The sequence below is a fragment of the Triturus cristatus genome, chromosome 6 (assembly GCF_964204655.1).
Source record: "Triturus cristatus chromosome 6, aTriCri1.1, whole genome shotgun sequence".
Taxonomy (NCBI): domain Eukaryota; kingdom Metazoa; phylum Chordata; class Amphibia; order Caudata; family Salamandridae; genus Triturus; species Triturus cristatus.
In genome coordinates, this window is record NC_140589.1 from 112,483,399 (window position 1) to 112,506,659 (window position 23,261).

The 23,261-nt window shown below is 47.0% G+C and overlaps 1 protein-coding gene across 1 annotated transcript in view; it reads left to right on the plus strand.

The window, feature by feature from the left end:
- Positions 1-23,261, plus strand: part of LOC146816480 (exportin-5-like) — a 1,728,456-nt gene that overhangs the window by 794,004 nt on the left and 911,191 nt on the right. The window lies entirely within an intron of this gene.

Here is a 23,261-nt window from a genome sequence, read left to right on the forward strand (position 1 = left end):
TGCCGAAAGTCAAGCAGCCTTCGGAGCTGAAATCTTCACCCAAAGGCCAGCCCACGCTGGCACTGAAAATGCTGACACCGAAAAAATCTGCGCCGAAACCAAAAGATGTCCCTTCGGACTCGAAATTAGACATTGTTCCACCAAAAACGGATCCCAAACAAAAGAGACTGTATATCAACCCTGAAACTGGTCATATTCATACCAAGCTACCTCCAAAACACAAACTTCCTGGTGAGGACACTCATTACAAGATCCCTTTAAAGAAAGTCTGTTGCTACCAGTCCTTTTCATCCACCACTATCATCCTTTTCTCCACTTTCAAATCCTTTGCAAATCACACCTCGATTCTTCGCAATCTTACCATGATGACGATGATATTGATGATGGGCGTACACATTTACCAGTAGATCCATGGACAGATTACACTATTGATCCTCCAGCAGATAATGACCCAGACCTTTACCCAGCCAAGCCATGTCTTCCAGATGGCAATGTATCCCATCAAGAGCTCATTGCCAGGGCTACACAATATCATGGGGCGGCACTGCACAAAGAATTATTTGAGGAGGATTTTTTGTTCGAGACGTTAGGATCCACACATAGATTGTCACAAACGCTTCCTATGCTTAAAGGCATGTTTAGACACACTGATGAAATGTTTAAAGACCTCGTGCGGGCACACATCTTGACTCCCAGAGTTGACAAGAAATATAAGGCTTCCCCAACAGACCCAGTATTTATTAAAGGCCAGTTGCCTCTATAATCTGATAGACATCTAGCCGCAGATTCCTTAACTTAGAATATCTCCCCAAGGCGTCAGACTGGATCCGGAAAATCTTTTTTCCCCAGCAATACCTGCACGCTGGAAGGCGGTGTCGCCCGGCTCCGTCCTGACTTCGTCCACGGAAGTGACGTCAATGGAGCAATATAAGCCCCTCCTGGCGTGCTGACATCAGTTTTTCTTCTTTTCCGCATCCTAACGCGGATCCAAGAAGGGGATACCTCTGGCCTGTTTTGTTATCTTCAGGCCTTCTCGCCGCCTTTTTGCGTCAAGGAACCGTGTGTTCGATGCCTGCGGACTTCAAACCGTGCCGGTCCTGCTCGCGACAGATGGCGACGGACCCTCATGCAATATGTATGTGGTGCTTGGGCGAGCACCACGACTCCGGTGAGTACGACGCTTGCCGCCAGCTGCGGCCGAAATCCCTGTGTGAGCGCCGCATGAAGCTGCTGTCTGCCTGGATGTCCCGAATGGACCCCTCGCGACACCGGTCTCCGTCAGCGGAGACGTCCACGCGGTGTCCGTCTTCAAAGGAAGACGTTCCTGTTCGGGGCAAGTCCCGGGACTGTTGCAGTCATTCACCTATTTCAGCTAAGCACAAACTGAAGTCGCTGAAGTCATCGGCTTCGTGTCGACATCACGTCGGGGCCCGCGGCTCACGGTCTTTGTCAGGCTTGGGCACCCAGGAGACGGACCCCGCATATCCCTGGGTGCTGGGGCGACTCGACCTCAGATGGAGGACTACTGGAGGGCCCTGCAGTCCTTTCTTGCTTTGCTCCATCCTCCCTTGTGCGCCTTCGGACCCCACAGGGGGGTAGGGACACAGGTCGGGACCCTGCCGTCGGGTTTACCCTTGGCACCGACCGAGTGCTCTGACTCTGAAGTTGCTGTGACTGCTGGACGTGGCCTGGGGGGGCATCCCACGACGTCTAGCCTTCCCACAGCGTCTTCGCACAACCTTCCGAGGATCCCTGCAGCATCGCCAGAGGTGGCTGCAGCGTGGTGCTCGACACCGCCTCGGCGCACTCTCTCCCCTGCAGGTTTCCACCTCTGGGGATATTGAGTCGACGCCTGTCCGACTCCGGCCGGTCGAGGACTTTTCGGACGTCATCACTCAGCCTGTCGAGGCCTTTTCGGACCTTGCCGGCTCGACGTCGCCTCGACAGCGTTCGACGCCGCTATCATCTCAGGCTTTATTGGTGGAGGATGGGGTCCCAGCGAATTCCCCACCCCCTGTGTCATTTCAACACTCCCCGGAGCGGGCGCCAGTGGGGCATTGGTCTACTCATCCTTTTGCTGAGCCTCTGTTACGTGACCAGATTAGCTTGCGTCCGTCACCTACTGATAACTTGCGGTCACCGCCTTGCGGGGCCACGGAGGCTAGTGGGACGTTTGTCAGGGCTGTTTGCAGGGCTGTAGACATTTTGAGGATGCTGCCGCCCTCATTCTCTAGACCTTCGGAGCCCTTGCTCTATCTTCTCCACCAGGGCACGGAGGACATGGAGCCATTGTTGCCATTTGTGGAGTCCTTATTTGACATCCTTCTTGGGACGTGGGCGAGGCCCTCTTCTGGGGACCCTGTGGATCGTGTTGTGGCACATCGTCATCGTCCGGCTCCCAATTACACCGCATGTTTGACCCTCTATCCTTTGGCTGGAGGACTTGTGATTCAGGCAGCTCTCTCTACCACTCCTGTTCCGTTGCATTCTCCCACTCTAGAGTCTCGTGGTTTGAGTCATGTGGCCGTGATGTGTTTGCATCCGCCAGCTCGGGGCTCCGGTCCCTAAACACATTGTGTGTGTTTGCTCGGGCTACATTTTCCCTTTGGGAGTCTGTCGAGCAGTTCCTCCCCTCCTTGCCGGAGAGCTCTTGTGCTGATCTGGCCCTCCTAATCGCTGATGGCCATGAAATGGTGCAATTTTCAATTCGATCTGCCAGGAACGCCACTGACTCTTTGGGTCGGGGTATGGCCAGGTCGGTTGTCTTGCGCCGCCATGTGTGGTTGCGCTGTGGCATTTTCCCAAAGCATGTTCAGGAGCGGCTTAGAGATCTACCATTTGATGGGGTCACTCTTTTGACACCCTTGCTGATTCGGCGGTCAGGCGCGTCTATGTTTGATTGTCTTCCCAGGTTTTAATCCTCGTGGAGGATTTTTGTTTTTGTGACGGTGCCGTCCCTTTCTTTTCTGTTACCCGTTGTGGGTTACAGTTGTTCTGGGTTCTGTGGCTTTTCAGCCGTGTTATTTCCTTATTCCGGTACAGCTAGTTAAGCTATGTTTCCTTTTCTTTTGAGCCTCTGCCTACGAGCTTGTCTCAAGAGGGACCCTTCTTTTGTAGGGCTGTGCCTTACCCTATGTGGGGTATTTGTTGGCTGTTACATAGCTACTCTTCCTTAACCAGGAAGTTTTGCCGCAAGTTCACTCTTCCTACTATTGTAGGATGTCTCCTCTGGTGAGATCCATGGGGTTGGTTTCTCTCCGGGGGTTAAGATTGGTTGTCTACAGTTGGTCCTTAGTGCGTCCCCGCCTCAGTAGGGGCTTCCTTCCCTACTGTTTCGTAGGGATTTTGTCACGCCTGTTTTTTCCTGGCGTGTTCTTGCAGCCTAACTGTGCCCGTCTACAGCCTAACTGTGCCCGTCTACAGGTGGACATGTGCCCCTGGGAGGCAAGTCCCTCTGTAACGATCCGGAACAGTCTCTTCAGTATTCTGTGAATACTCGCCATATTTATGCACATAGGTTGTGCTCTGCATCTTTTCCTTGTGGTTCAAGCACTATCGGGGTTCTTGCCTAGGGCAAGGGGAGTTTCTGCCGGCTCTGTCTCGGCTGTGCATTACCTCCTACCCCGCTTCCCTAGCAGGGTTTCCGATCCCTGCTTCTTACAGGGCAGGGGGTCCAGTTTTTTCCGCTCCTGCCCTGTGCATATTTCTTAACTCTTCAAGGTGTGGCTCTTGTCTATGACTTTCTTCCACCAGTTCTGTGCTCCACCCCAGCGGTTTCTCTAGGTGTGAGTTCTTACTCCCATTTCTGGCACAGTTGCTTCTTTAGGTAGCATTGCCATGCACGTATTCTTCTCAGCATTCTCCATGTTGGTAGACGGTGTCGGTATATAGCGGTGTATGCTTTTTGGCGACATGCTTTTGTGTGTGTCTTCTCTCTATCCTTTACTGGGAGTGTTGTGGTCTATGTTCCCGCCTGCCTCACGGGAGGCCAGGCTTGTTACCCGTCGGGGTACTGTTGTTGGTTTTGCGTTCTGCGACTGTTATGCCGCACACCAGCGCCTTTCCCTATTTAGGGTTACGTCACTTCAGGTATATGTGGCTACATTTCTGTCTTTGTGTGTATGTCGTGGGTTCTACATTCCACGGGGGTGCTCGCACACTAGGTTCTTTTTGCCCTAGTATCAGGACTTCTTGATCACTCTACTTCCGGATAGAGTCTTCTCTGTGTTCCTGGCTTTGCCAGTTATCCCCTCACAGTTGTACCTGTGGTACGTTTGGCTGTATTCCTACCTACTGAGCATTTGCTCAATAATGAATCTTCTGTCTCTGTTGGCACTGGGTTCGGGCCTGCCACTGTTGTCACTTGTTCTAAAGGGGGTACACTTTTAATGTCTGTTTTTTCTTTACCCACACGGGCCTCCTGCTGCAGCTCCTGTACTTGGCCGGTCAGTCTTCGGACTGTCCCCTGTTTCATTATGGCATCCACTGTGGTGTATGTTCAGGCGGTATGCTCTACCGTGGTCATGTTGTTTTGCCCCTTTGGTGCTTCGTTCCTCATGGATCCATGGGAACCGGTGTTGGGATCCCCTTTTCGGGAGAGTCTCTGCATTTTGTTCTTACGTTTGGCACTGACCTTTCTAGTTCTGTATTTCCTTTCGTGTGTGTCTGGACGATAGAGGTCTCACACCGTCCCTCGCCGGATTGTGGTGTCTTTGCCGGCCCTAGTTCATGTTCCTTACGGAGTTTCCTGGGTCTGATGTCTGTTGCCCTGGCATTGCGGTTCCCAGCCTTTTGACGAATGTTCTCCTGGAACTTGGTGGTTGTCTCGCAGACCCTCCTCCTATGGGGTATGGCTTTGGTATCTATTCTAAGGAATCTGCGGCTAGATGTCTCTATCAGACGGACGAGTTACTTATCTTCAGTAACGATGTATCTGGTAGAGACACAGTCTTGCCGCAAATTCCTTAACGTCCTCCCCGCTCTGCGAAGGTCTATTCAGATGGTGTTTTTCCACCCCCCCATGACCCCCCCCCCCCCTGCTTCCGGTAGCTTTGGTCTTCCGGGTCACTCTGGGGTAGGGTGTGTTGTTCAGCGTGGGGCCCTTCGGCCTCCCCTCCGTCCTAGTGTTTTGTTGGTGGCGTGTTCTCGCACCTTCCTTTGGTGCAGGGGGTGTTTCGCTTTTGAGCTCTTTGGCTCTCCACTCCGTCCACGCTGATCTGAAAGGGACACGTTAGTGATAGATTCCTTACCTTAGAATATCCCCAGGCATCAGACTAGATCCGGAAAGTTTTCGTCAGCAGTACCCCTGCGCGTCTGTAGGCGGTGTCGTGCGGCTCCGCGTACGTCGCTGGCGTTGTAGCCGCCGATACGACGTCGTCGGAGCTACTTAGACGCGCCCACATGCGCTGACGTCAGTTCTTTCTTTTTCCGCGCCAGCAAGCGCAGATCCGAGAGAGAGCGGTCCCCCTAGTTAACATTTTAACTTGGTTTCTGAGAACTTGTTTCTCTTGTTTTGTCGCGTACTCTATTCCTGGTGCAGTAGGGATGCCCGGGTTTAAGTCCTGTAGGGCCTGCCGTCGAACATGTCGGTGGCGGACCCACTCAACGTGTGTCTCTTCTGCGTGGGGCACGCCTACGAACCCGAAGAGTGCTCCGATTGTTGGGTCATGGCACAGAAATCTTTGCGGGAGCGTTCCTGAAAGTTGTTGGAGGTCCGACAGTCGGTTCTGCGCCGCTCAAAGTCCCGCTCCCGTGGGAGGTCGAGGGACAGGTCGCAAAGCCGACACCATCGCTCGTCGGATTCGGGGACAGGTAAGTCACAGCACCATAAGAAGTTGCAGAAGCGACGTCCCTCTTCGTCTGCCCCTCAGCGGTCGCGTGGAGGGGGCAGGCGATCACTCCCCCGCGGCTGCGACGGAGCCTCGGTTGTTGCCTGCAGCCTAACCGCCCTTCCCTTCCCTGGCCCGCACGCGACTCCGGACGAAATACAGGTCTTCCTGTCAGCAATGGGCCGTTTGTTCGTCCCATCCGGTCCTTCCGGAGCACCTTTGGGCCCCGTGGGTCCATTGGGTGAGTCTGCCCCCATGCCGCCACCTTTGACCCTGGCTACGCCGGCACGATCCCCTGCGGCGCCGCCGGGGACGGTGCTGGGCACGATGCCGGACTACGTCGATCCTGGATTGGTCCACTACCCCCCAATTCCAATTCCAGGTAGGGAGTTTTTCCCATTTCCCTGGGCACCTAGTCCTTACTGGCCTCTTCCACAGCCGGCGGACGAAGGGGAGTACTGGGAGGGGTCTGAGGACCCTCTCGCAGCTCAATGCGAGGATGAACCAGACTGGGAGGGTGATATGGAAGGTCCAGGCGATCTGGATTTCTCTCCACACCCTGGTACCCTGTCCCCTTCTTCCGTGGCTAAGGTGGAGGTTGGGACTTTTTCTGTGGTGTTGCGAAGGGTGGCGGAGGCTCCTAACCTCGAGCTCCCTTCTGTGCCTATCAGGACCAATCTCCTGACTGAGGTGCTGCAGCCAATGTCGTCCTCCACGGAGCCACTGCTGCCTTTCAAAGACGTCCTTACTGACATCCTGGTAAGCACCTGAAACAGACCTAACACAGGGGTTCCTGTGGATAAGGGTGTAGCACGCCACCATCGCCGGGCGCCTGGTGACCCCAGCTTTCTCACACAACACCCGACGCCTCAGAGTCTGGTTGTCCAGGCCTCTGCCGCTCCGAGCGCATTCCCTTCTGCTCCTCCGGACAAGGAATCTAAGAAACTGGAGCAATTTGGAATAAAGATTTTCACTTCCGCCAGTTCCGGTTTACGGGCGGTGAATACTGTCTGCCTGTTGGGCCGCTACTCACATTCTGTGTGGGATACCGTGGCACAGGTGCTACCTCAGTGCCCTGTGGAAGCTTAGGCAGTGCTCTCCCAGGCCATTCCCGGGGGAGAGATGCTGCCAAATTCACTATCCGTTGTGGACTTGACATGGCCGTCTCCCTCGGCAGGGCTCTTTCCACAATGGTGGCGCTACGCCGTTACGCTTGGCTCCGAACTACTGGCTTTTCCGTGTATGTCCAGAACATGCCCTTCGATGGCACTCTCCTCTTTGGTGTCGCGGCGGATAGCACCCTGGAACGTTTTAAGGACTCTCGGGCTACGGCCCAGTCCTTGGGTCTTGCTACCACGCGCGCTCCCTCAGGGTCTGCTTTTCACTCCTTTCGAAGTCAGGGTCGAAACGCCCAAGCGCGTTCATTTCAGATCCGCCGGCCAACGCAACCTCAGCACAGCCTTGGTCGTGGGGCCCGACGTGATGGGTCCGGGGCCAGCGGGCGGGTCAGTCCACCACCGCTCCTGCCACCACCGCCTCAGAAGCTTCCTAGTCCTGTGTTTCGGGCCCACCGGATGCCAGTGGACGGCAGGATTTGCCATCACCTCCCCCACTGGCGCACCATCACTTCGGACAGGTGGGTTCTCCAGATAGTCCGAAGGGGCTACTCCCTCCCCTTCGAGTCTTCCCCTCCAGCCATATAAAAAAGAAACCTCTATGCCAAACTATTTAATTTAACAAACGACCATAAAGGTTCTATGCTGCAACTACTCCATCAATATATGTTAGCTATCTGTAAACATTTCATAGCATTTTATTTTGAACAACAGACATTTTGTAAGTTTCAAAACTTTTTATTACACTATGATATCATGGTGTGATATTTACAAGAAATAATTGATGATAACTTAGTAATCGCATGTCTCATATGATTGTATCTTTGTATTAACTTTTATAGATGTGTTTATACAAAAAATATACAAAAATAATTTAATGTATAATAAAACGTTTTGAAACTTACAAAATGTCTGTTGTTCAAAATAAAATGCTATGAAATGTTTACAGATAGCTAACATATATTGATGGAGTAGTGGCAGCATAGAACCTTTATGGTTGTTTGTTAAATTAAATAGGTTGGCATAAAGGTTTCCTTTCTATCTGGTATTTTTTCTACCTCCTTCCTCTTGGACCTAAAAGTACTGCAGGGGGGGCCTTCTTCCTCTAGGTTACCCCTCCAGCCATGGCACCTCAGTGCCACCGCATGTCGAGGGATCACTTGGCACTTCTCCAGCAGGAAGTTGCGGCCCTCTTGGCCAAGGGGGGCATTGAGCGCGTTCCGGCGCCAGAAGTAGGACGTGGTTGTTATTCCCACTACTTCTTGGTCCCAAAGGAGGACAAGGACCTGCGTCCTATCTTAGACCTCCGGAACGTCAATTGCTTCCTCCGGAAGGAGAAGTTAAAGATGCTCACGCTTGCTCAGATCTTGTCTGCCCTAGACCCGCAAGACTGACTTGTAGCGGTGGACTTGCAGAATGCTTATTTTCATATCCCCATCCTGCCGGCCCATCGGCGTTACCTACGGTACGCGGAAGGCCACAAGCACTTTCAGTTCACCTTGCTCCTTTTCGGCCTTGCCAGCGCCCCTCTGGTGTTCACGAAAGTGATGGCGGTGGTCGCAACTCATCTGTGGAGATCGGGGGTTTCAGTCTTCCCCTATCTCGATGACTGGCTGTTGAAGGCGGGCTCGCCCCAGGCAGTCGTCTTCCACCTCCAGACTACGGCCGACCTTCTGCATTTGCTGGGGTTTTCCATCAATGGCCAAAGTCGCACCTGATTCCCTCTCAGAAGCTCTTAATCGGAGTGGCTCTGGACGCAGCGCAGTTTCGGGTTTATCCTCCCGAACATCGAGTCCGGGATATTCGGGCTATGATTCCGATCTTTCAGCCTCTATCCTGGGTTCCGGTCAGAATGACCCTGTGGCTACTGGGCCTCATGGCTTCTTGCATCCTGCTGGTGGACTATGCCAGGTGGCATATGCGGGCTCTGCAGTGGGACCTGAAGTTCCAGTGGGCACAGCATCAGGGGAATCTTTCCAAATGCGTCCAGATCTCGGAGGACACTGCACACTAATTGCAGTGGTGGCTAACGACCCAGATTGGGTCAACGGCAGATCCCTCTCCCTTCCCCAACCAGAGTTCACTGTGATGACAGATGCATCACTTCTGTGGTGGGGTGGCCACGTGGGAGAGGCGGAGATCACAGGCCTCTGATCTCCGGCGGAGTCCGGCCTCCACATCAACCTTCTGGAGCTTCGGGTGATCCGTCTTGCACTGAAGGCATTCCTTCCTTCTGTCAAAGGGAGAGTAGTGCAGGTGTTGACAGATAACACCACCGCCATGTGGTACTGCAACAAACAGGGTGCGGTGGGGTTGTGGACCTTATGTCAGGAGGCACTTTGTCTCTGGAAATGGCTGGAACATCAGGGCATGTCCCTGGTGGTTCAACACCTGGCAGGTTCTCTGAACGCCAGGGGGGACAAACTCAGCTGCCGGTGCATGATGGATCATGAATGGCGTCTTCACTCGTAGGTGGTGCAAGGTCTCTTTCAGCAGTGGGGAGAGCCTTGGTTAGATCTATTCGCCACCGAAGAGAACGCGCAATGTCAGCAGTTCTACGCGTTACAATTTCCAAGGCGGCAATCGCTAGGCAACGCTTTTCGTGGCGAGTGGAGTTGCGGTCTTCTATACTCCTTTCTGCCTATACCAATTCTGCCAGAGTGCTGAATAAGATCAAGCGCGACTGGGCCCAAGTCATTCTTGTTGCTCCTGATTAGGCACGAAGAGTCTGGTATCCCGAGCTGCTACACATGGCCATCGATCCTCCGATCAGAGGCTCCACCGTCTGGATGTAAAACGTACGCTTTCCTTCTATCTGGATCATACAAAACAATTCCGGGTGGATGACCAGCTCTTTGTTGGCTATGTGGGCTCCAAGAAAGGTCGAGCTGTGCAAAACCGAACCCTCTCCCAATGGGTCGTTCTTTGTATCAAAATCTGCTATTTCTTAGCGAAAAAGGAACCTCCAGTGGGGTTGTGCTCCCATGTCCACCTTCGTGACCGCTATGTGGGCTCTTTGCACACGTTTACTAAACACTACTGCCTAGACAGCCAAGTTCGAAGAGATGGCTTCTTTGGCTGTTCTGTTCTCCAGGACTTCCTGGTGTAAACTTGGTTCGCAGACCAACATCTGGGGTTGGTATTGCTGGGGTATCTATTCTAAGGTGAGGAATCTAGAACTAATTGTCTCTTTCAGATGAACAAGTTACTTACCTTCATTAACAATATATCTTTAAGAGGCATAGATTAGTTATGGATTCCACCCATCATCCCCCATTCTGCGAACTGACTTCTAGTGTAAGGGACTCTCCTTTCAGGTCTATAGTTTGTGCTGCAGTGGTCAGTGTCTTGCATGGCTCTGTGCTTCTGGGTGGAATGTTGTGAAAAGAACTGTACGCACGTCAGTGGAAAGTCAGCACGCACTGGCAGCGTCTAAGTAGATACTGCAGCGTCATTCCGGCTACCACATCGCCAATGACGAATGCGGAGTCGACCGACACCACCTACCGATGCACAGGGTACTGCTGACGAAAAATTCTCTGGATTCAGTCTGATGCCTGCGGGTAATTCTAAGGTGAGGAATCCATAACTAATCTATGTCTCTTACAGACATAGCGTTACCGAAGGTAAGTAACTTGTTCTTCAGGTCTTCCCCTATCTAGATGACTGCCTCATCAAAGCTACCAAAATTGTCTATGACACACACAGATCACAAAAGACGTACTTCATCAACTGGGCTTTACTGTCCATGCACAAAAATCTCACCTGCATCTTTTGCAGATGCAGTCTTATCTAGGAGCCACTTTAGACACAGTCAAAGCTCTAGCCTCTCCTAATGTAGCCAGAATTCACAATATTCGGGCTATGATACTACAGTTTCCGTCCAACCAAGCCTTACCAGCCAGAGTGTTCATGCAACTGCAGGGAATGATGGCGTCTTGCATCGCAGTTGAACCCCATGCAAGACTTCACATGTGTCCCGTACAACAGTGCTTGGTACATCCGTGGAATCAGTCGATGCGTCAATTAACCAATCTAGTGTTGGTAGACGACCGTACCCATTTCTATCTGCAGTGGTGGAACCCACAAAATGTATTAAAAGGATGACTTTTCATCCACCGTATTCCACAGATCGTGCTCACAGCAGACACATCTCTGACAGGTTGATGTGCCCATCTCCAACATTACGCAATATAAGGCCTGTGAGGCAACAACCACAAAAGTCTTCACATAAACTATCTAGAGCTTCTAGCTGTTTTTCTAGCGCGCAAAGTGTTTTAAACTCACCTGATAGGCAGAACTGTCCTAGTCTGAACAGACAACATGACAGCAATGTATTATGTGCAAAAGATGTATTATGTGCAAAAGCAGGGAGGGACGCATGCTCTCAAACTTTCCCGACTTACCCAGACTATTTGGAGATGGGCAGTCCATCACAGGATTTATCTTCTAGCAGAACACCTCCCAGGAGTGAACAATCAGATTGCTGACCTCCTCAGCTCACGAGTGGTAACTTCATCCCCAAGTTCTCCTTCCATACTTTCAACAATGGGGATTCCCACAAATAGACTTATTCGCCACAGCCGACAACGCAAAATGCCCAAGCTTCGCATCCAGATCCCCACACCCGCTCTCAAAGAACAATGCTTTATGAATGAACTGATAAGGGATATTGGCCTACCTTTTTCCACCTCTCTCACACATTCCGTGTCTGTTTCCGAAGCTCAGGCAAACATCCCTCACACTAATTCTAGTAGCTCCCCATGGCCGGTCAATCATCATACACCACCCTGTTGGAGTTGTCACTAGTTCCACATCAAAAGCTGCAACTCACCTCCAGGCTCCTCACACAGAACCGTGGAGAAATCAGACATCCAAATGCCAAAGAACTGAACTTAGCGATCTGGCTCCTAAAGTGGAAAAGATTTGTTGTCTACTGCAATAACAACAAACTCAGTACTCTATATGATTCTATACAAAACATTATCTTTCACTTGTTAACACTTACAACAAACTGGACTAGCTTATACAGCTTTGTTTTTTGCATCTGGCAATGGTAGCTGCGAATTTGCAGAACAGGCAACATTTGTCACTATTCAGAGTTCTACCTGTCAAGAGTAATAACACCAATGATTTCTCCTGCTCCAGTATGGAATCTCAACATTGTCCTTGCAAAGCTCATGAGTCCACCTTTTGAACATTTGAACAAGTGCCCTTTGCAGTTTCTTTCCTCATCGCAATCACCTCATTAAGAGCCCTTCTTTCAGCTACACAAAGACAGGGTAGTTCTCTGCACCCCCCTAAATTCCCCGCCAAAACGGTTTTTGCTTTTCATATTAACCAATCGGTTGTTACATGTGTTATACCCTGAACTGATTCTGTAGCTGAACACACTCTTCACACGCTTGAAGTAAAAAGAGCTTAATTGTACTACAGAGATAGGACAAAAGAGTTTTGCAAAACAACTGTTTGTTGCATTTGCTCCACCTCACAAAGGCAATCCTATTTCTAAATCTGGTATTGCAAGATGTATTGTTAAATACATTCCAACATGCTACGCTAAAGCTCAAAGAACTTTATCCATACCCCCAGAGCCCATTCCATTTGGAAAAATAGGGGCTTCTGTGGTGTTTTTAGAAAACATTCCTCTAGTTGATACATGTAAGGCAGTTACATGGTCTACACCACACACATTTACCAAACACTATTGTGTGGATGTGTTAGCAAGACAACAAGCGGATGTAGGTCAAGCAGTACTTAAAACACTATTTAAAACAACTGCAGCATCTACAGGTAAGCTGCAGATTTGGGAGTATACTGCTTTGTAGTCTATGCAAAGCATGTGTATCTACAGAACACATGCCTTGAACAGATAATGTTACTTACCCAGTAATTATCTGTTCTTGGCATGTAGAGCTGTAGATTCACATGCACCCACCCGCCTCCCCGGGTACCTGTAGTTGTTGCAGTTCTTCATTATACATTCAAACGCAGGGACACCTCTATTCTGCACTTACTCCATTCTCACCCTCTTGCGGGAAAACAGTGCGCATGGTTATCGACTCCATTGTTAGACTATCACCGAAAGGAGGAGTCACCTTACCTCGTGATTTATTAAAGACTTCTTTGAAGAAAAACAACTTGCAAACCTCTGGACCCAACACTAGATGCCAGGAGTATGCAGAGCATGTGAATCTACAGCTCATCATGCCATGAACAGATGCTTACTGGGGTAAGTAACATTATCCTTGCTACCTTCTTCATTTCCAGACTTCTGACCTCGCTTACACTTCTGTATGTGTACATTTAACCGCAGTTGCCTATCTACAAAGTAGGCAATGTTTATTTTGTTCAAGGTACCAGCTTTTATGGCGTTCATGGAATGCCATAAAAGTAATTCCACCTTGAGTTCCACCCGCACCAACATGCACTCTCAATATAATACTTACCAGACTTATGGGTCCACCATTTAAACCATTGCACAACTATTCCCTACAATTTTTGTCTTGGAAGGTTGCTTTTTAGTGGCCATAACTTCACTTAGACCTGTCAGTGAACTCCAGGCCTAAAGCTCAGTGGAACCTTTCTTCCAGCTGCACAGAGATAGGGTGGTCCTTAGAACCAACCTCAAATTCCTTCCAAAAGTGTTTTCATCTTTCTACCCCTCTCAGTCAGTTGCATTACCCGTTTTCTTCTCGCAACCCGGAGTTAGTTGTGGAAAAAGCGCTTCATACCCTAGATGTCAAAAGAGCTCTAATGTATTATGTTGGCAAAACTAAAGAGTTGCGTGAAACAAAACTGTTTTTCACCTCTTGTATAACCCCCCCACCCCCGAAAGACCATATCTAAGACCAGTATTTCTAGATGGATGATTAAATGCTTCTCTTTCAGGGGATACTCATCAATAGTCATAAGCACTGAATTGTCACGCCCATGCGCGGGGACCCCGGAGCAATAACAAATCTCTTTCTCTCTCTCTCTCTCTCTCTCTCTCTCTCTCTCTCTCTCTCTCTCTCTCTCTCTCGCACTCTCTCTCTCTCTCGCACTCTCTCTCTCGCACTCTCTCTCTCTCTCGCACTCTCTCTCTCTCTCGCACTCTCTCTCTCTCTCGCACTCTCTCTCTCGCACTCTCTCTCTCTCTCGCACTCTCTCTCGCACTCTCTCTCGCACTCTCTCTCGCACTCTCTCTCGCACTCTCTCTCGCACTCTCTCTCGCACTCTCTCTCTCGCACTCTCTCTCTCGCACTCTCTCTCTCGCACTCTCTCTCTCGCACTCTCTCTCTCGCACTCTCTCTCTCTCGCACTCTCTCTCTCTCTCTCTCGCACTCTCACACACACACACACCAACCCCCCCCCAGACTCAAACTGCCACAATTACATTGTAAATCTTTTACATTTGAATTAATAAAGAAACAAACATCATGATATTTTCATGATGCAGATAAAGAAAACTGCTTTCAGTTTGCCTTGAAAACCACAACCTTTATTTTAAAAGTTAAAAAGGCAAGATCATAGAGGCAGATTAGCCTAGAGAGGCTGCATATAGAACAATTGGAAAAATTGGCACCCTGCCTTTAAGACCTCCAGGAACCCCCAGGCTCCCATCATGCACCACAGGTGACAGGTCAGTTCGTGTTTCCGGCTCCTTCTGTGAGGATCCTTGAGCATTGAGCTCGCCAGTTTTTTGATTTTTTTTATCACAAATTTCCGGTCTAAAGTGGAATTTTTAAGTTTCACTCGACGTTTTCAGTATTTGGCTTACTAATTCCTGTTGTTTTTCTGATTTTTGTCTATTTTTTCCTGTCATAATGCCGGCCTTATTTAATAAGTTCCCGGCCTGTGGAAGAAAGATGGCCAAATTATACCCACACTCGGTCTGTATTGCTTGTATACCTTCATCTCACAAGCCAGACCAGTGTTACTACTGCAGCAAATTTTCAAAAAGAAACCTTAGGGAAAGGGAGAAGATTAAACTGCAGTCTTTGCAGGAGAGAGGAACAAGTGCAGCAAGTGGCAGAGAAGAGCATCCCTCAAAGAAGCCCTCCTCTCAAGCAAGGCTGGAGCACAAAGAGAAAAGTGAGAAAAGAGAGCACCGGTCTCACGCCGTTGAGGGACAGATCGACTTCCAAAATACCTTTGTGCTCCGAGTCAGCGTCGAAGTAGACGTTGAGGCGTCCTTCGCCGTCGAAGAGAACGACTTCAGGTGAAAAGTCCCATCATAGGCCGAAGTAGACACCAACGCAGGCGAGCCAGGTTGATGGCAGGCGGTTTTGGCTCGACGTCAACATCGAAGCCAGCCGTCAAGAGTGTCCGCGGCGACATCAAGAACACCACCGACGTCGAAAGGGCCACACACATCGTTGAGTCGACCACCGAGGGCCTCGATGCAGGTAAGGCACAGTAGCTCGCCGACGACGTGTCAGCACAGGCATTCGCTGTCGAGACGCATGATGTCAACACACCCATCACTGAGGAGGTCGCCGAGGAGGAGGTCCTAAGTTAATCAAATATGGACATTTAGGTCTCTCTCAAGACTGCATGCAGATCTTGGAGGCTCGGAGACCTTCTATGAGAAAGTCTTACGCCTTTAAGTGGAAGCGTTTTTACATGTGGTGTACTGAGGGTCAATGCCCTATTCGAGTTCAGGAACAGGTACTGTTAACATACTTACTGTACTTGGCCAAAGCAGGTTTGCAATATTCCTCCATAAAGGTTCACTGGCAGTGATAACAGCATGTAGAAAGTCCCCCTCTCAGGCTTCTTTCTTTCATATGCCAGTTGTTAAGGACTTCCTGGAGGGTCTACAAAAGGTCTACCCACCTGTTCTGTCTCCATCTCCTTCCTTGGAGCTTAATGTGGTTCTCTCTAAGTTAATTGGTCCCCCATTCGAGCCTATCCACAAAGCCTCCTTGCAACATCTTTCATGGAAGACTGCTTTTCTCGTGGCAATTACATCTGCTCGCAGGGTGAGTGAGATACAAGCCTTGTGCTCTTCGGAGCCTTATCTCGTTTTTCATGTGAACAGAGTGGTGCTTAGAATTCACCCGAGGTTCTTTCCTTAGGTGGTCTCGGAGTTTCACATCAACCAGTCAATCACTCTTTCTACTTTCTTTGCGAACCCTGTAACTCCTGCTGAGAGAGCTTTGCACTCCCTAGATCTAAAAAGAGTGTTAAATCACTGTCTAGATAAAACAAAGAGTGTACGAAAGGCGGACAGATTGTTTGTTAATTGTGGTCCATTGAACTCTGGTTTTCCTGCCTCTAAAAGGTCTATTGCTAGATGGATAGTGTCATGTATCATGTTGTCCTATCAGCTGGCACACAAACGGCTCCCGGGCAAGCCGAGAGCTCATTCTACAAGAGAAAAAGCCGCTACGGTAGCGATGCTTAGAAATGTACCTATTCAGGAAATTTGTAAAGCAGCCACATGGCGTTTGGTTCACACTTTCGCACGCCATTACTGCCTTGATTCTGACACTCGATCAGATGCTCAATTTGTACAAGCATCCTTGAGAAATTTGAGTTTTATATGTTTTGTAAACAGGTTATGATATGCTGGCATTCGTCCACAGGGTATGGGGATGGGCTTGCATCTCTCTTCAGTGCTTATGACCATTGATGAGTATCCCCTGGAAGAGCGCGAAGAGTTACTTACCTGTAATCCTAGTTCTCTTCCAGGAGTATACTCATCAAAGTCATAAGCATCCCTCCCTCCTTCCCAGATGAATACCATGGCCGTATATATGTATCTGTTACCCATGCTGTGTTTACACTGTTATACGCCGTCCAAAAGAACTGACCTAACTGTCACCTGTGGTGCATGATGGGAGCCTGGGTGTTCCTGGAGGTCTTAAAGGCACGGCGCCAATTTCTCAAATTGTTCTATATGCAGCCTCTCTAGGCTAATCTGCCTCTGATCTTGCCTTTTTACCTTTGAAAATAAAGGCTGTGGTTTTCAAAGCAAACTGAAAGCAGTTTTCTTTATCGGTGTCATGAAAATATCATGATGTATGTTTCTTTATTATTTCAAATGTAAAAGATTTACAATGCAATTGTGGCAGTTTGAGCCTAGTAATATGTTGCAGGCTGCATATGTATAAATATATGCATATTATCTTTATATATGGGTATTTTTATATATATATATATACTGGAAAAAAAAGTTACGCAATGAACAAAGCAAGTGGTGGGAAGCGAAATCCCTACAAAGTTACCTGGATGTAAATCGGATACCTAGAGGATTACGCATTTTGACGGCACCAAATTACGAGAGCCCCAACCCAGAGATGATGAAGGAATGGGCGGATAGTAATCTTGAAGCGTCACGGCGTCTGGTACAGATTTTGGTTAAGTACACGGAAATCGACAGGGCACAATTATTAAAAGACATTGCCATATTACAAGACGAGTTGGAAACCATGGAGGAAAACGATGAAAAGAAAAAACTAATGGAGGAGATGAGAGAAAGGCTGAGAAAAGAACAATTGAAGATAATGGACAGAAAAGCCTATAAATTCCAAAGAGACCGAAAAGATTACGAACTGGGTCAAATATTTACCTTCTCCAAGAAGTATGATTCCTATCGGGGACCAAAGAACAAAACTCAAAGCACACCAAAGGTTACAATAAGTAGCAAGGAACAAGTCGACTCAACTAGGTCGGACATAAGCACATACACCAGCAGTGAATCGGAATCGGAACAACGTACGGATGTTCCAAATATCGCAGCTAAACCACATCCGGGGGAAGAGATACATTTTTTTTATGTCAAGAGAGGATACAATCTCTACGACCCCGTGCTCAAAAGAATTAAGGAGAAAACGCGCCAACTACAAGCAGAGGTACAGGACGAGGAGGCGGCACCTATTACAGGAAGAGGGACAGAGGCCAGTGGAAAACAAAGAATTAATAAATTCAATCGCAGACGATACCACCATTATCAACTTAACAAACATCATACTTGCGCAAGATGAGGAAGATATTCTCAAACTTGGCCTCTCCTACGCTGCACAATCTGACTTCAATTATATCGACACCAGATTTGATACCTACAAAGCCATTCGCAAATTGAAGCTCCGTAAATTCCATGCGATGAGAAATGCGAATCCGCAAAATCCTGAAACAACTGAGACAACTGATATAGGGTCAGTATTGGAATCCCAAATACCTAGAGAAATTCTTGATTTGTGGTGCTATGATGGAAACGGTTTCTTGGACAGTACACTGGCACAAGGTGATGGCAACACTGACCAGCCAACAACCAGGAAACAAATCTCTCCAGTTACACCATTCAAACCAATCTCTACGTTTGTTCCCATATTGTTACGGGACTCCATAGACATTTACAATGAAAATGTAACAACTCAGATCAAAGATCTACATAGAAAAATAAGCAATAAGAAACACCGTTTTGATGCCAAGAATGCCAAATACTATGCACTTATCCGCAAACTGAACAAAGACAAAAACATTATCATACGTGGCAGTGACAAAGGTGGTAACATTGTGCTCATGACCAGATCTCTGTATGACAAAGAGGCACACTCCCAGCTCAATAATAGACAGCACTATGAACATAGCAATATGTCTGCACTGAAAACTCTGCAAGCTGAATATCATAAGAAATTGCTCAAATGGAAAAAAAAATCTATGCTGACTAATGACGAATATTCATTTCTGAAAACAGATTATCCCAAAGTCCCATTCATCTATTTTATCCCGAAAGTCCACAAGGATATGGCAAATCCCCCCGGCAGGCGGATTATTTCTGCCAGAGGGGGCCTTCTGGAGAAGACGTTTGTCTATATTGATTATTTTCTGCAGGGATCTGTGAAAGCACTAGAATCATATATTCAAGACACTGGTGATTTCCTATTGAAACTACAAAGGATTGAATGGAAGGCGGGTTATTGGATGCTTGCACTTGACGTATCTTCATTATACACCAGTATAGTACACAAAGATGGCATGGCAGCGGTAGAATATTATCTATCGAAAAGAGAAGATCTATTCAAAGATCACACAACCATGCTTATGGAAATGCTAAGAATATGCCTCAACAATAATGTATTTATGTACAACAATTTGGTGTATCGTCAGCTACAGGGAGTGGCCATGGGGGCCAGCTTCTCTCCAAGCTATGCATGCATGCACATGGGAGCTTGGGAGGAGCTGGTCCTTAGAACTGAGTATAGGGATACAATGGATTCACATGTAATTGCATGGTACCGTTATATAGACTATCTTTTTGTAGTACGGGGTGGCAGCAGAGAGGCTGCTGAGGAATTTGTCAGGTCCATCAATACAAACAATCTCAATCTTAGTTTTACAGTCAGCATGAGTCAGACCAATGTTACATTTTTGGACACGGAGGTATATATTTCCAATGGGGCCATGGAAACCAAACTATTTAGAAAGGAGACAGCTGGGAACACTATTCTACATGCGGCAAGTGCCCATCCTCAACATCTTATCACCAGTATACCTTATGGTGAGATGCTGAGGCTGCGCAGAGTATGCAGCAATGAGATTGAATTAGATGTGGCCCAAGCAACTAGTAAAAGCAGATTTTTACAACGGGGCTTCTCTGAAAAGATTATTGACAGGGCCATCAGAAAATCTCGAACTAAATCCAGACAGGATCTACTTAAAAAGTATGATAACATGATGAATAGCAACATAGTAACCCAAACAATCTCTGAACCACAGAAAGAATTCAGAATTATCACGGGGTTCAACAAACAACACTCTGAAATCTATCGTATTTTCAATCGCAACTGGCCCATTCTCCTATGTGACCCCATTTTAGGCCCAACACTACCACGCAGAGCAACTGTAACGTTCAGTCGAGCACTCTCCATGAAAGATCATATAGTTGACACTAATCCTGAAATCATGGAAAAGACTAGTTGGCTCCAAATGAATGGGGTTTTTTTTAAGTGCAAAACATGCAAAGCATGCACACATGGGGTCAATACTAAATATTACAAAGACGGCTTCAGTGATAGAAAACATAAAATTGAGAAGGTCTTAACATGCAAAACGGAATATGCTGTGTATGTGCTCCAATGTCCATGTGCACTTAGGTATGTAGGCTGTACCAAATTGGAAGTACATAAACGCATCCTACAGCACCTGAGGGCAATAGCAAACCAAGACAACACCTACCCAGTGGCCCGACATTTTAAGGACAAACATCGCAGCAAATAACAAGGATTTGACTTTCTTTGTCATTGATTCAGTACCATCTAGTAGACGCGGGGGCAATAGGGAAGCTAGGTTAAGACAGTTGGAAACAAAATATATACTCCAACTAGATTCCAAATCCCCGGGTGGGCTCAACGTCACGGAGGACCTACATACTATTTTGCATTAGGGACCTACCTCTTAATTCACATATGTATACTATTGAGGTCAGTACGTGAGACCAATTCATATCTAGTACTGGTGCACTTATCACTATCTAGCCTTTTATACAATGGATTTTATCAACGGTGTTTTATTATTGTGGGAGAATAATTTTTAACCAAAATGCACTCTATTTATTGTTTTATCATCAACAGTATTTATTAATCATGAAGGAAGATGGTACCATCTTGATGATTTGTAAAAGAGCTAGATTTTTATATGTTATATCTATACTAGTACTGATAGAAGATGTCATTTAAATGTGAATACGACAGTACCTCTATTCTCTTGTAAGTCACAGTTAAACTTGGTACAACATTAAAAGTAACCTATTAAGTTTTATCAGTGCAGTTGCTATGACGGAAGAGTAAATGTAAAAACAATTGTTATCTATGACTGGGATCAGTCAGCGGTTCTTCATGGTAACTTGCACATATCTTGCACTTTCAAAGTTTAACTTCGTTTTTGCTGTTTACATATTTATATATTTTTATAATTGTTTTATGGGAATAGCTATTTATGTAAAATGAATGATTGTTAAATTATATGATAAAATGTTAATTTATTAGCACATTTTGCACTTAGTACATCTCCTCGCACACGTGTACAATTGCAGGGATCTGCAGCCTATAATAGGTTAAGAGTTACGAAATATGGAATTGATGGGGATTTATCCCGTTATTTTAAAATTGTGCAGACATCAGAAGGGTGCTACATAATCACAGGAATGTTTTGGCCACACAAATCTCCTGTTGAAAGTTGTTCATGAACTGAAATATTCCTTTATATACAATGTATCGTGAGTAGGATGCAGCGTAAATGGAGACGGCCATTTCTGACTATAATATTCATATAAGCACTAATTTCCTTAGTATTTTTGTGCTTGAATTCCTGTTTGAATTATGTTAATATGTTTGGTATAATATTGAATGTCAAAAGTAAGGGATCATACAAAACATTTGAATGCACAAAAACGATGTCTTGGATCTTGATATGCATCTCTTCAAGTCTGCTTTCCATGTCTATGCTTAACCTCATCACGTGCAGAGTATCTATCTTCCTATTTAAGGAAGTGTTTTGGATCTACATGTCATGTGAACAAGGCTCAAGGGGAGCCGAAACGTTATGGCGACAATCTTGCAAATTAGCGAATAAATTATTGCACAAAGAATACGGTCCGTGTTTGTGTTTTCTGGAGCGGAGGCTACGAGGAGGCAGCCTTACCTGGGGAGCCATATAGTTTGATATATATATATATACGTGTGTGTGTAGATATATTTATATTATTTGTTATTGCTCTGGGGTCCCCGCACGTGGGCGGGACTATTCAGTTCTTATGACTTTGATGAGTATAACCCTGGAAGAGAACTAGGATTACAGTTAAGTACTTTATCCATTCAGACATGTGATGCCAAAGCCTAAAGAACTTTTCCTATGCCTTCCAGGGCACGCTCTACCTGTAAAATAGTGGATTCCATTGCTTTTCTGACCATTATCCAATAGCTCATATTTGTAAGACAGCTACATGGTCTACACTACACACTTTCTCTAAGCATTATTTTGTGGATGTTTTAGCACACCAATAAGCCAAAGTAGGACATCCAGTGCTATGTACTCTTTCAGACAACTACAACACCTACAGAATAGCCACTGCGTTTGGAGAGGGAGAGTCTATGCAGAGCATGTGTATCTTCAGTTACACGTGCCATTGAATGCATTGTTACTGTGTAAGCATCGGTTTGTGGCATGTAGGACTGTAGATTCACATGCACCCACCCTCCTTTGGCCATTGCAGTACCTTTACACTATTTCATTTACATGGACATTTCTTTACTGATACTTCACTCCATTCAAACAGCTGATGCCCATGTGCACAATCACCCAGAGGAGGAGTCACTTTGTCTCGTGACTCGAAAGACTTCTTCAAAGAAAACAACTTGCACACATCCGATCCAGCACTAGATGGCGGAAATATGCAGACTATGTGGGTCTGCAGCACTACAGCAGATGCTTACTGAGTAAGTAACATAATCATTATTTACAACTGTTTTATGGTTTGTGTGTTAAACATCTGGCACTTGTGGGAACTCATTCCAAAACGGGCGGAGTTTCTTTTGCCATTATTTTGGTGGGGCATTAACTGAAACTAGCCTGAAACATACCTGGTGTGGTCTTGGTTTAAATAAACGTACTTATTTACATACAACATTTTCGACCATCCAGCCTTAAATTGCATCTATATTACCTCCTCATCATGCATATACGGCAGTGGAACAGTTGCACTTTATTGTACCCAAAGAGTGCCCGGAGTATCTTCTGGGCAGGTGGCATACTTTGTGTTGGATTATGAAGGTCTAAGTTGTCTTCAGGGTTGATTGCTCAATGCATTTGTCTGTGCTGTCTCAGAAGAATCTTCTGGATGGGTCAAAGCTTAGTCTGAAAAAGGACTGCAATTGTCACCCATGTGAGATTCATTCTGGTCAACATCCTATCTCTCCTTCTCTGAGGATATTCAAATACTTTGTTAACAGTTTTTCTTATGATTGACTTTGGCTCCATCATTTTCCCATACCTGTATAAGTACATGGCAATTTGTTGCAAGACAAACAGTGAAGTCACTGCTGCTCAAAAGAAAACAATGGTTGTTTGACACCGTCCAGGATACTCTGAGAACCCTGCCAAGTTGAATGTTTCTCTTGGTCAGATACCTGGAAGTAAGAAGGTCCGAGTATCCAGAAGAAAATGTCAATCAAACATAAGTAACTTGTTTAATTTTGAGGAATGGCCCCTCCCACATGATTTTGTTCTATCCTGGCAAGAGAATTGCAAGCTTCTACCTAACCCATATGTCCGTCAAATAAAATCTTCCTAGATATGAAAAATGGCTGTGAAGTATGTAGATGTAGAGTTT